The sequence below is a fragment of the Lynx canadensis genome, chromosome B3 (genome assembly GCF_007474595.2).
Source record: "Lynx canadensis isolate LIC74 chromosome B3, mLynCan4.pri.v2, whole genome shotgun sequence".
Classification (NCBI taxonomy): domain Eukaryota; kingdom Metazoa; phylum Chordata; class Mammalia; order Carnivora; family Felidae; genus Lynx; species Lynx canadensis.
The window spans coordinates 1653667-1666360 of record NC_044308.2 but is presented as its reverse complement, the minus strand read 5'-3'; the positions used below and the strand labels follow the sequence as shown (position 1 = coordinate 1666360).

General features: G+C 56.3%; 2 long non-coding RNA genes across 3 annotated transcripts in view; one reads left to right on the top strand and one right to left on the bottom strand.

Annotated features, from left to right (window-relative positions):
• Window positions 1–11770, top strand: part of LOC115515427 — a 21557-nt gene extending 9787 nt beyond the window's left edge. Inside the window, exon 3 of the long non-coding RNA XR_003969266.1 lies at window positions 11691–11770. This is a non-coding gene — a long non-coding RNA (uncharacterized LOC115515427). The remainder of the gene's footprint in view (window positions 1–11690) is intronic.
• Window positions 3394–8600, bottom strand: LOC115515426. 2 transcript variants are annotated; one of them, XR_003969264.1, is made up of 3 exons: window positions 8472–8600; window positions 5822–5913; window positions 3394–3839 (listed from the first exon to the last, which is right to left on the bottom strand). It is a non-coding gene; the product is annotated as an uncharacterized LOC115515426 (long non-coding RNA). The 2 variants fall into 2 exon arrangements; XR_003969265.1 differs by lacking the exon at window positions 3394–3839 and adding an exon at window positions 4655–4852.
• Window positions 11771–12694: the final 924 nt, after the last annotated feature.

Sequence of the window (12694 nt, the reverse complement as noted above, 5' to 3'; positions counted from 1 at the left end):
AAAATAGAGGGAAAATGGGTGAAAAGAATGGACATTTCGATAGGAAACTCAAATGCATATTTAAATTTGTTTCATGTTTATTTATTTCTTTTGAGAGAGAGAGGGAGAGAGAGAGAGAGAGAGAGAGAGAGAGAGAGAGAGAATCCCAAGCAGCATCCACATGTCAGCACAGAGCCCGATGCCGGGCTCACTCCCACGAACTGTGAGATCGTGACCTGTGCCCAAATCAAGAGTCAGACGCTCAACCAACTGAGCCACCCAGGCACCCCTAAAATATATTTTTAAAGAACATTCTCAGGGGGCCTGGGTGGCTCAGTCAGTTAAGTTCGACCTCGGCTCAAGTCATGAGCTCACAGTTATGGGTTCGAGCCCCGCGTCGGGCTCTGTGCTGACAGCTCGGGGCCTGGAGCCTGCTTCAGATTCTGTGTCTCCCTCTCTCTCTGCCCCTCCCCTGCTCATGCTCTGTCTCTCTCTCTCTCTCTCTCTCTTTCAAAAATAAAATAAATATTAAACAATTAAAAAAAAGAACATTCTAGAAATATGAAACCTAACATCTGAAGTTAGGTACTTAATAGAATGGCTTACAGGAGAAGGGCACAGCAGGGAACAGAATTAAGTGCAGGTGAAGACAAATCAATAGAAAATACTAGAACCGAAGCACAGAGTGGCGAAAAGGAGCTCAAAAGTTGCTCTTGTCACTCTGTCCTCCAGGACAGTCCCTGCGCCGTAAGTACGATCCGCGGTGTCCTTAACAATTAGAACTTCTGCTTTCGCGGTTGAGGGTGTCCCTCCTTCCCCGGCTTTGAACCAGACGGGGTGTTTCCCCCGACCCTGTTCTCCTGCTTTTCCCCACACGTCTTGCGCACGGGTCTCTGGCTCTCCAGAGGGCAGAAAACAGACGGGAAATCTCCCCACGGACGACTCGTGGCTTGGCCTCCTCTTTCCCTGGGCGTGGCAGGGTGGGACGTTTACTCTTGCCCCTTCCGTGGCGTTTCAAAGGGCTCCTCGGGGGCGCCCGGGGGGCTCAGTCGGTTGTGCGTCCAACTCTTGCTTTCAGCTCTGGTCCCGATCTCACGGTCCGTGAGTTCGAGCCCCACGTCAGCACGGAGCCTGCTTGGGATTCTCTCGCTCCCTCTCTCTCTCTGCCCCTCTCTCGCTTGCTCTCTCTCTCTCCCTGTCTCTCAAAATAAATAAATTAAAAAAAATAAAAGGGTCCTTCCCAAACCTTCCACTTCCCATTTCCGGGTTGATGTGTTTTCTTCTGGCTTGTGGCTTACAGCTCCTTCCCGAGCCTCTGAGAGCCCTGTGGTCCAGCCCCCTGTTGGACTCACCTTGGCCAGGACCTAAGAAAGTCCTCAGTGGGCTCCCTCCCTCCGGCCACCAGAAACACGCCCCTGTGTTTTGGTCCCAGGACAAGCCGGGCACGCGCTGAGGTCCCAAAGCTCTGGGGCCAGAGCAGCCACGCCAGGGGTTCCCACGTCAGATCTCCCAGGTGCGAATCTAGCATCAGTCCCTTGGTTTCTGGCACTTGAGGAGACACAAGCCTAGCTCTCCACCGGTCCCTCCGGAGACCATTTTCCTGGGTTTGGAGTGAGGGGAGGTTCACCGGACACCCCAGTGTCTCCAGACTTTCTGTAGCCTGGAGACAGGTGGTTGCCTTTCCAGATCCAGGTGGAGGCCTCACGTCTCTCTTTGGCTGTGCAACAAAGGGTTAACTCCGCAGGCTTACGAGGTGCAATCTTGCACATTCCAGAGAAGGGCCCGGCCCTTCTCAGTCTGGCATGACCTGATGTAGGAGTCCCTGGAATGTTCTGCCTGATAACAGTATCTTTGCATACCTGGGACCTTGGACCACACCAGATAGCTTAATGTTGACAACGTGATTTATGAGGAGGGCCTCTGGCCACACCGTATCTCTTGGAGCCCTGGAGGCCCAGGGACTATAGCCTAGGTCAGCCGTGGAGGGGCTCCATGGCCCCGTCACTGACCCCTGCTAAACCCCGGACGGCAGGACTCAGGTGGACTTCCCTGGCCAGGGTGCCTGATGTCACCTGTCACGCCTCATCTCTGAGAGCGTTAAGGGCCTCCTGTACGACCCCCCCGGAGAGGACGACCGGACACTGATCCCTCGTCTCCCAGACGCTGTCCTGCGTACTCCTGTCTTTTGTTGATCCCCCTCCCCCGTCCTTTTGCCTCCCCACGCAGTAGGGAAAGCTGCTTTTCTGCATTCCGTGCGTCCCTCTGAATCATTGAACCTGAGAACGGTCTTGGAAACCCCGACCCCGGGGCCAAGAGTAAAACTAACATGCTTTCATCACACAGTTGCAGTATTATAACATGTCTTAACCCCCCAGAAAACCACAGAGGTGAATATAGCACCCCTGTGCCCACCGCACAGAATAAATACATTTTGTCGTATTTGCTTTACTCCTCTAATTTTCCTTTCCTTTCCTTTCCTTTCCTTTCCTTTCCTTTCCTTTCTTTCCTTTCCTTTCCTTTTCCTTTCTTCTTTCTTTCTTTCTTTCTTTCTAGGAGTAAAGTCTAATAGGGACCCCTGGGTGGTTCAGACAGTTGAGTGTCCAACTTCCGCTCAGGTCACTATCTCACAGTTCATGGGTTTGAGCCCCGCATCGGGCTCTGTGCTCACAGCTCGGAGCCTGGAGCCTACTTCAGGTTCTGTGTCTCCCCTTTCTCTCTGACCCTCCCCTGCTCATGCTCATGCTCTGTCTCTCTCTCAAAAATAAACAAACCTTAAAAAAATTTTTTTTAAAAAGAAAGAAAGAAACCTAATAGATACGAGTCCAGTTTCCCCAGTACCCCCATCCCTGCTGGTTCCAACTCTCAGGCTGCTTTATATTCTTCCTTCTCAGGTTTTTATATTTTTTCTCCCATATGTTTATCTTCCTTTACTGAGTTATGTAGCACCCTAGCATGGGGGTCTTTGTATCATCATTTTTTTAATGTTTATTTATTTGTGGGGGGTGGGGCAGGGGGAGATCGTGAGCCGGGGAGGGCCAGACAGAGAAAGAGAAAGAGAGAGAGAGAGAGAGAGAGAGAGAGAGAGAGAGAATCCCAAGCAGGCTCTGTGCTGTCCGTGGAGAGCCTGATGCGGGGCTCGAACTCGCAAACCATGAGATCATGACCTGAGCCGAAATCAAGAGCCAGCCCTTAACTGACTGAGCCTCCCCGGGCGCCCCTGCATCATTCCAGTTTTGAGCAACAAGTTGGTGAAGTGCACATTCTTAACTTAATTCCAACGCAACAAATATGCGCTGGGTGGTATTTTACTAGGTGCCATCACCGGTGCTGGGACGTGATGGGGTCAGGCCGTCATCCTCATGGACCTTCCAACCCGGCGAAAACAGTAGCAGTGAAGCTTCCTGAATTCTATACATGTTTTCTGAACGGGCCTTCCTAACACGCAACGTTCCCGCATCTCTGGAAGATTCTTCTACCGAGTCAGGCACGACAGCGGGGCGGGAGGGTTGGGTATTAGGATCAGATCAAGGGTGTAGCGGGGCCGAGTGTTTCCCAAGGCTCCTGGGTGCCCTGCGTGGAGCACAGACCAGTATCCCGGGCTGGCTGAGAGCCCTGAGAGGGTGGGCTTTGCGGCCCCACAGGAAGCCAGGTCTCCCTCCTGGACCCACTCGTGAAGGCTTCCCAAGCCACCGGGTCCCTTCATATGAGATGCGGTGGCCTCGATTAAGGCTTGAGCAGAGCGCATGTCTGTGCGTAGAAGGTGAGGACAGATGAGACCCGCTTCATTGGCCTCTGACTTGTCCTCATGAAATATTCTGGTTTTCCAGTCCTTGGTTTCCTGGTCTATAACATGAGGTGGCCTGAAAAACACCAGGCGACATTTCAGGGCTCCACCGACCCTCACATTCTAGGCTCCGAAAATTCTACAGGCCTCAAGACAACAACGACAGACAACAATAACTAGCAAATGCCGTGAGCCTGTACAACCATTGAAAGGTAAATACGTTACCCAGACAGGCGATCGGGTCTCAGAATTAATGCTGTTCCGTGGAATATTAGGGGACATTTGGAATATCGGTTTTGACAACGTAAGGACAAAAAAAAAAAAAAAAAAAAAGATGCCAGTACCCGGAATATCCCAGAAAGATTCTTTCCACGCTGCTGTAAACAAAATCAGTTCAGTTTTCCACCAACTGTCACTCGGTGACCGCTTACCGAGCACTTCCTAAGTGCCCGGCTACCCGCCGTGGAACAGAAAAGGAGAAAGGGGTCGGGGGAAAAAGGAGGCACAGACAGAATGGGAAGGAAGCCCGTGTGGGGAAAAGCCTCCCAGGTTGGAAGGATCACAGAAGTCTTCCCGGAGAAGGTGGCGTAGCAAATTGATTCCTCGGATATTTGTATTTCATTAATAGGTATTTACTGAGTCATGGTTGTTGGGTTCCTTGCCCTGCACAACATAAAGGCCGTGGGCTACAAGGATGAATAAGACAAAGCCAGAGTCCCCGTCTGTACAGTTCCCGCAAGCACGGGTCGCCACAGTGTGTGGCAGAGGTGAACAGAGACTGCCACAGCCAGAGGAGGGACGCGTCACCACCTCAGGGAGGGGCTTGTGAAGGTTTCCGGGAGAAAGGGGCAGGGCCGGTCTTGTGCTTAATCCGCCGAGGCCCCGAGTGAAAGGAAAGGCACTCTCGGCAAAGCCAGCGGCACGTGCAAAGGCCCGGTGGTGGGAGGGAGCCCCACGACCCCAGCCGAGGATAATCAGTCGATATCTCCAAAGCAGCCGCGCGTGATGCAAAGTGACAAAGGGAGCGGTGGGGGTCTGTTTGTGAAGAGCTCAGGGACCCACGAACGCAGACGCTCGGGCGAAGCAAACCTAACGGCAGAGGAGGTCAATGGCGTTAAAATAAACCCCAGGTAAGAACGACTCACAAAGTTACCCACAGAAAGTGGCGAGGCACAAAGACCGCAGGCCTCGTGTTTCTCCCGTGACGACCGTCCCTAACGTGTGATTGAAAAACTCGTCTTGGAAAAAAGGAGAGGAAACGGGATTTATCGCCAATTGAACAACCGAATTTTCCATCTTCCCCTAAAGCAGAATTTACTTCTCTCCCGGAAAGCCACAAGCCACAGGGGGGAGAATAAATGAGACATAAATACAAACAGACTTCCCTGAAGGGCGGTCGGCAGACAAGGGTTCTTAGGAGGAGGACCAGTTGATGTCATTATGAGGTCAGATAAAATTACTCATCCCTGTTCTGTTATTAACGAAACAGGGGAAAACCCGGGGACGGGTAAGAAAACTGTAGATTACAAATTATTCCAGGCACCTTCTGCCTGTGCTCCAGCGAGGGAACAGAGGGAATGTTCTGGAAGTTGCTCTTTCTTTGCCGGCCCTTGAGACCCCTCCGGGTTACGGCGTCCTTGGACTGTGCCCTCATCCACGTCCAGAATCACAGCGTGGAACAGCATCTCGGGGGCTCTGGCTCAGCCACCCTGTGCTCTACCCAGAGTGCAGACCCCCACGCCAGCCTGTGGGGTTTGTTTTTAAGTTTATTTATTTATTTATTTATTTTGAGGGAGAGAGAGAGAGAGAGAGAGCGGGAGGGGGACACAGAGAGAGCGTGTGAGAATCCCAAGCGGGCTCGACACCTCCAGCGCGGAGCCCGACGCGGGGCTCAAACCCACAAACCGCGAGATGGTGACCTGAGCCGAAGTCGGTCGCTCGACCGACTGAGGCCCCCAGGCGCCCCTGCCAGCCTGTGTTCTTAATCCAGGTCAAGTGCCTTGAGTCCTGCCCTGACTGCACGGCCCTCACCTTGGGGGCCGCTCCCGTCCCTCTCACCTGGTCAGCTCAGCAAGGCAGCCTTCCTCTGGCTTCTTCCAGAACTCCCTCCTTTATCACTCTTCCCTGAACTCACTCCAGCTTTTTCATGGCTAAAAAAAAAAAAAAAAAAAAGCCACATGATTTTACTTTGCAGTAGTTTCCACGTGAGCAGAAATACGGAACGCAACAGGAGACGACAGCCCGGGTGGGTCCCCCCACGGCGGCCTCGCGGTAGGGTCGTGCTGAAGGTTACACACACGTGTACGTAGCATAATGCACAGTACGAAGCGCTGTGTAATATGCAATTCATCATCGCCACCGCCGTCATCGTATTGCTATTATTAGTATTGTTTTTATTGAGTCCTTGGAGGGGCCTCGGGGGGCCTCGGCCACACATGCACCGGACCAGAGCCCCGAGCCGTCGCTTTGCACATCACCCAGATGGCAGTCGGCACCGGGCACCGGCGGCCCGGCGTCTCCAGCCTCCAGCCACCCCCACCTGCCGCGGGAAGAGGATGAGGGTCTGAAGACGGTTCCGGGGAAGCAGGGGGTAGGGACCCGGTGAGAGGGCAGCGGTCTCTCCTGGCGGCTCCCCCCGCGGCGGTGCCGTGGGCCCCGGGACGGCCCGCCGTGTGGGCCTGGGGGGCTGTGCTCCCGGGAGCCTCTGCCTGGACCCAGCTGCCCCGATGCTCCCAGCTTGGCTCCAGTCACAGGGTCACGGGGCCGGGTGCCCAGCACCAGCCCGAGGGCGCGTGGGTGGAGGGACGGGAGGCTTTGCGTCTCTCCGTCCACACGCTCGGAAGAGGAAGGCGAAAGAGGGTAGGTGGCGTCGCTGTGGCCACGGCCACTCACTCGACACGACTGGCCCCGGGTGTCCCCAGGGTGACGGTGGCTCACAGGCCCTCCCGGGAGGCAATCCCCGCCTCCTCCCCCCCCCCGCCGTCCGGACACCACGGGCTAGTCGTGGGGCTAGTGTAAGTGCACACGGTGAGCACAGAACACAACTGGGAAACGGGGAGGGGATGAGCTCAGGCGACCAGGAGTCAGCCTTCCGGCAGGAACCAGCCGCTTCCCAGCAAAGACGCTGGACAGGAAGCGGGGTGGCTTCAGGTCCTGGGGCCACCGTGTCATCCGGGCGAATTTCGTGCCATCCCGGAATCCCCGTTTCTGTCTGTGTAAGGCAGGGGGTGTCGAGATGGTGGAAACGAGGCGATTTTACGTTCTCACGGTACCCGGGTGACCGGCCACCAGTCTGCCCCGTCCGAGGGATTCCCGGCACATAAGGTCCTACAGCCATGACAGATCCGGGGAAACGGGGACGGCCAGTCAGCCCGACCTGGCTGTCGTTCAGCAGACGAGCGTAATGGCAGTCATGGTCCACACTACACGAGCTGGCTCCGCGGGCGACTGCCGGTAGGTCCCGCCCCACGTATTGTGTGTGCGTTGGCCCAGTCGAGGGGGACACAGAGTAGCCGGGATTTGAACCGGGAACCCGCAATCTCCTTCCAGGCCGTACGGTCTCCCTCAGTGCGCTATGGCTATGCCCTCGTCCCTCAAAAGTACGAACCACCGTGTCCCAGGCCTCGTCCCGAGTACCGCGACTGCGGTGAGTCACTTAGTTCTTACGATGACCCTCGTGCAACTATCAGGGACCAGAAAGGAAGCAAGTCCCTGGGGAGAGCCGGAGGGACACGTGGAGGGCGGCCTGCACTGGGTCTGGCGTCGGCACCCAACGCCCGCGTCCCGGGAGCCTCCTCCTAACCAGGCCGGGGTCCCCGTCCCTTGCGCCCATGGCCTCCTCCTAACCCAGCCAGGGGCCCCGTCCCCTGCGCCCACGGCCTCCTCCTAACCAGGCCGGGGTCCTGGTCCCCGAGGCCCGCGGCCTCCTCCTAACCCAGCTGGGGTCTCCCTCCCCCACATCCACGGCCTCCTCCTAATAAGCCGGGGTCCCAGTCCCCAGCACCCGCGGCCTCCTCCTAACCCAGCTGGGGTCCCCTACCCCAGGACCTACAGCCTCCTCCTAACCCAGCCAGGGTCCCCCACCCCCGCACCCATGGCCAACTCCTAACCAGGCTGGGGTCCCCGTCCCCCGCGCCTGCGGCCTCCTCCTAACCCAGCTGGGGTTCCCCTCCCCCTCTGTGCCCACGGCCTCCTCCTAACCCAGACAGGGTCCCCTACCCCAGCGCCCATGGCCTCCTCCTAACCCACCCGGGGTCCCCCACCCCCCTTGCCAGCGGCCTCCTCCTAACCCAGCGGTTTCCTGTCCCGAGCCCCGGCGGCCTCCTCCTAACCCACCCGGGGTCCCCCACATCCCGTGTCCAAGGCCTCCTCCTAACCCAGCCGGGGTCCCCCACCTCCCCGTGCCCAAGGCCTCCTCCTAACGCAGCCGGGGTCCCCGTCCCCAGCGCCCAAGGCCTTCTCCTAACCCACCCGGGGTCCCCCTCCCCCGTGTCCAAGGCCTCCTCCTAACCCAGCCAGGGTCCCCGACCCCCGCACCCACAGCCAACTCCTAACCAGGCTGGGGTCCCCCTCCCCCTCCGTGCCCGCAGCCTCCTCCTAACCCAGCCAGGGTCCCCTACCCCAGCGCCCATGGCCTCCTCCTAACCCACCCGGGGTCCCCCACATCCCGTGTCCAAGGCCTCCTCCTAACCCAGCAGGGGTCCCCTACCTCTGCGCCCAGGATGTCCTCTGGCCTCCGGGGTCCCCTTCCTCCTCGGCCTCTTCCGGTTGCCTTGCAGGCTAGCAGCCCGGGGCCTGCAGGGAGGGAGCGGAGACCCTGCGGTTCGGCAGCATGTGCTGCACCTGTGGCCTCGGCTCCCTGAACAGGAAGGTGGAGGCCCAGGTGAGGGTAGGAGGCCTGCAAGGTCTCAAAGCTGTTGGAAGGGAGCCGGTGCGGCAGGGAACTTTCTAGGTACCTTGGGATCCCTCAGGGAGGTAGAAGAGTGCAGGGCAAGAGCTGAGTCTCCGGGGAGATCCCCGGGCCCCGCCTGAGAGAAGGAAACACCCAGATTGGGGCGCCTCAAGTGCACTCAATCCAACCTGCCGCCCCGCGTCGTCGGTGGAGGGACGGAGTCGGGCCCGGCTGCCCGGCCGGCCCTCCCTCAGGCTCTGCCTCCGCTTCCCCGAGGGCCGGCCCGCCAGCGCGCCGGAAATTTCCGTCCTTTGAGCCGGTCGTTCCCCCCGGGCAGGGCATTTTCACCCAAGAAGTCGTGCGGAGTATCAGTTCAGTTTCCTGAGAGTGGTCACTCACGAGCCACTGTGGGCCACCGCTGTCCGGGAAGGGTCACTGTGTCCAAAGACCTAGGCTTCAGCCGCGTCCAGGCGGAGGTGGGAGCCAGGGATGGATTTCTACTAGAAAGGAGAAACCAGAGCGGCTGGCTGGTGGAGGGAGGGAGGAGGGCAGGGAGAGCCGGGTGCAGGGAGCGGGGTGCCACGGGGGGCACCCCCAGGTGTCTCGCGCCACAATCTTGGGCGGGGCCCTCGGAGAGTCAGCGTCCCCAGCCCCCAGCCCTCACTGCCGGGAACAGAGAGGGTCAAATGAGGCCAGGTCGTAGCACCGCGAGGGGCCGGAAGACAGAGGTGCCAGCCCCCATGTCCCAGGGCACGCTGGGCGGGGCCAGAGCTGGGGCTACAACCCTGTCCCCGGTCCCAGAGCCTGCTGGTGGCTACCAGGATCCCCAGCTGGCCCCTCACTGCCTCAAAGTAACCCCCTGGCAGCTGTCACCACGGTTTGGTGAGGGGCCAAATGAATGGCTGCCCTTTGAGCAAAAATGCTCAGAAATGGCCCATCTAGAGAGCCCTCCCTCTGCCCCCAGGTCCCAAACATCGGTCCTCACATTTGTTGACGGGAGAGCAGCACCGTCGCCCGGGTGAGAGGGTCCGGTCCCTCGGGCACGGCACACAGCCTCCCAGAGCGGTCAGTGCAAAAACCCTCGGGGACCAGAAGAACGACGCTCACTCTCACGTTCAGCCGCTGCTTGACGCGCCTTATGTGAATTAACCCGCTCAGTCCTCACTGTGAGCCCCCCATTTTACAGAGAAGGAAACTGAGGCACAGAGAGGTTCAGGGACGTGTCAGAACCCTCACAGCTGACGCCGGCCGAGGCAGGATCCGACCCCGGACCTGCTGATGCCAAGGTGCCCGGCGTTTCGTGGGCGCACCAGCCGGCCCCCCCGGCCGCACCAGAGACGGTTCCGGTGAGGTGCTCACTGTCCACGCCACGTCATCTGGCAAAGTCGGACCAGAGGAGGTGGCGGGAGGCCGGTCCCCTTCCCAGCTTGGCGACTGACCTTCCGCCCAGCCCCGAGCGCTGCACTTGGAGGCCGTCCGGATCTCAGCTCCCAGCTGCGAAATGGGGGGGGGGGGGGGCGGGGGAGGTCCAAGGGTGCCCTCGGCTCCTCCGTGAAAATGTCCCCAGTAAATCAAGAGTTCTCCCACAGTATGATGCGGTTGTCTGCTCGGGTCCGCGGAGACCGAATCGAGAGGAAGCTTGAGGCTTCCCAGTGGGAGAAAAGTTGTTTTGCAAGATTTTTTCAACGATGAAGAAAACTCGTCCAAAACAATGGAGGCATTTTCTTTTATTTCCAAAGGAAATGATTCAACCTAAGCAAAGGTCACTATTGAAAGAGAGGAGCTCAATCGTGTCGTAAACATCACAGATTCCGCAACTCGTCCCCGCAGGCTGGAGGGGCAGCCTGGGCTTCTGCTGTGTGCACGTGTAAGTGTGCAGGAGGTGTGTGTGCACGCACGTGTGTTCGCGCGCGTGCGTGCGTGTGCACGTGTGTGTGCGTCTGCCTGTGCGTGCGTGTGTTTTCTTCGTCAGGTTTCTGCCTGAAGCTATCTTTCTTTTTAAAACTATGGTTTTCAAACCTGAATGCATTAGAATACCCTGGAGGGCTTTGAGTTTATTTATTCACTCTGAGAGAGAAGGAGAGGAGGGGAGAGGCAGAGAGAGAGAATCCCAACCAGGCTCCTGGGTGTCAGCGCGGAGCCCGACGTGGGGCTCGAACTCACGAACGTGAGATCACGACCTGAGCCAAAACCAAGAGTTGGATGCGTAACCCCCTGAGCCACCCAGGTACCTCACACCCTGGAGAACTTTAAAAACCCCCAACGATTGGACCTCGCTCCCGGCAATTGGATGGGGCTTGCGCTCTGAGGTCCAGACATTAGCACCGTTTTCAAACAAGCTTCCCTCGCTGCTCGAATGACTGGAGGGCCATTGTCCCGAAACAGTGCTCCCCACATGTCAGCACTCAGCGTCATTGGGAGATCATGGCGGAGACAGATTGCGTGCTAGGCTCTAATTCTGCGGGTCCAGGGTAGAGCCCAAGAGTTTCCACTTCTAAACGCAGCTAAATCCTTACCTGCACACCGGTCGTGTGATTATTGTGTCATCTTTGTATTACACGACTTAGAACAACACACGTATTAATAAAATAATTCAGAGATATAGTTACAAAATGATTTATATATAGGCATACAATCAGTGCTTACTGCCCAAATATTGTTTTGCTAATCCTGGAATGTTATCATTAAGGAGTGGAGACCATAACTAGAATCCAAAGACAAGAAATAATGAATACTGGGGGGGGGGGGGGGGGGTGTGTAGAGAGAAGGAAACCCTCACGCGTGGTGGGTGGGAGCAAGAGTTGGTGTGGAGTTCTCAAAAAAATTAAAACAAGAATTATCATAGGATCTTACAATTCCATTACTGGGTATTTAGCCCAAAGCAAAGAGAGACATTAATTCAAGAAGACACATGCACCCGATGTTTGGGCAGCACGGTTTACAACGGCCGGGATGTGGGGACAGCCCAAGTGCCCGTCAGCTGATGAATGGATAAAGAAGACGTGGTGTGATATACATACAGAAAATATTATTTAGCCAAAAAAAATGGCATCTGGCCATTGGCACCAATGTGCATGGAGCTAGACTGTATAATGCTATGTGAAAAAGGTCAGAGAAACACAAACACGATATGATTTCACGGGTAGGTGTTTTAAGAAACAAAACAAATGAACATGGGAAAAAAAGACCAACGCCGAACTCTTAAACACAGAGAACATACTGGTAGTTGACAGAGGAGAGGTGAGAGGGGTGGTAAGATGGATAAAAAAAAAAAAAAAAGATTAAGAGGTTACAGGGGCGCCTGGGGGGCTCAGTCGGTCAAGTTGTCTGGCTCTTGATTTCGGCTCAGGTCGTGATCTCACGGTTTGTGGGTTCAAGCCCCACGTGGGGCTCTGTGGTGACAGCGTGGAGCCTGCTTGGGATTCTCTCTCTCCCTCTCTCTCTCTCTCTCTCTGCCCCTCCCCCCTGCTTACGTTCTCTCTCAAAATAAATAGATAAGCTTGAAAAAATATTTTTAAAAAAAGAGGCACAAGCTTCCAGTTATAAAGTAAGTAAGTCAGGGAGATGAAAAGGGCAACACGAGGAACATAGACTGTAATAACGTTTGGTGACAGGTGGTGACTCCACTCACCGTGGGGTCATGTGTAGAATGTGTCGAATTTTTGAATCGGTACGTTGCACAGCAGGAACGAACACAACACTGTATGTTGACTATACTTCTATCTACAAATGCACACACGCGCACACACACGAAAGAAACAAAAAGCTCAAGTGAAGGCCATGATGCCCACAAGCGGACATTTTCCTCTGTTTCTTCCGGGTGCCACGCGATGTTAGAAGCCAGCTAATATTAGCTCTGATTGTGGCGATTGAAATGCACGTATCCCGTTACTATGTTAAGCACGCGTGGAACGATCGACACACAACGCTTGGCTTGTTTCTTTGCTGAGGCTGATGGGAACGGCGTTTCAGGGCAGAGTGGGGACACCCACCTGTCGCTTTGAGATACCGATTTCAAGACCTTTGGACGGCTACCCAAA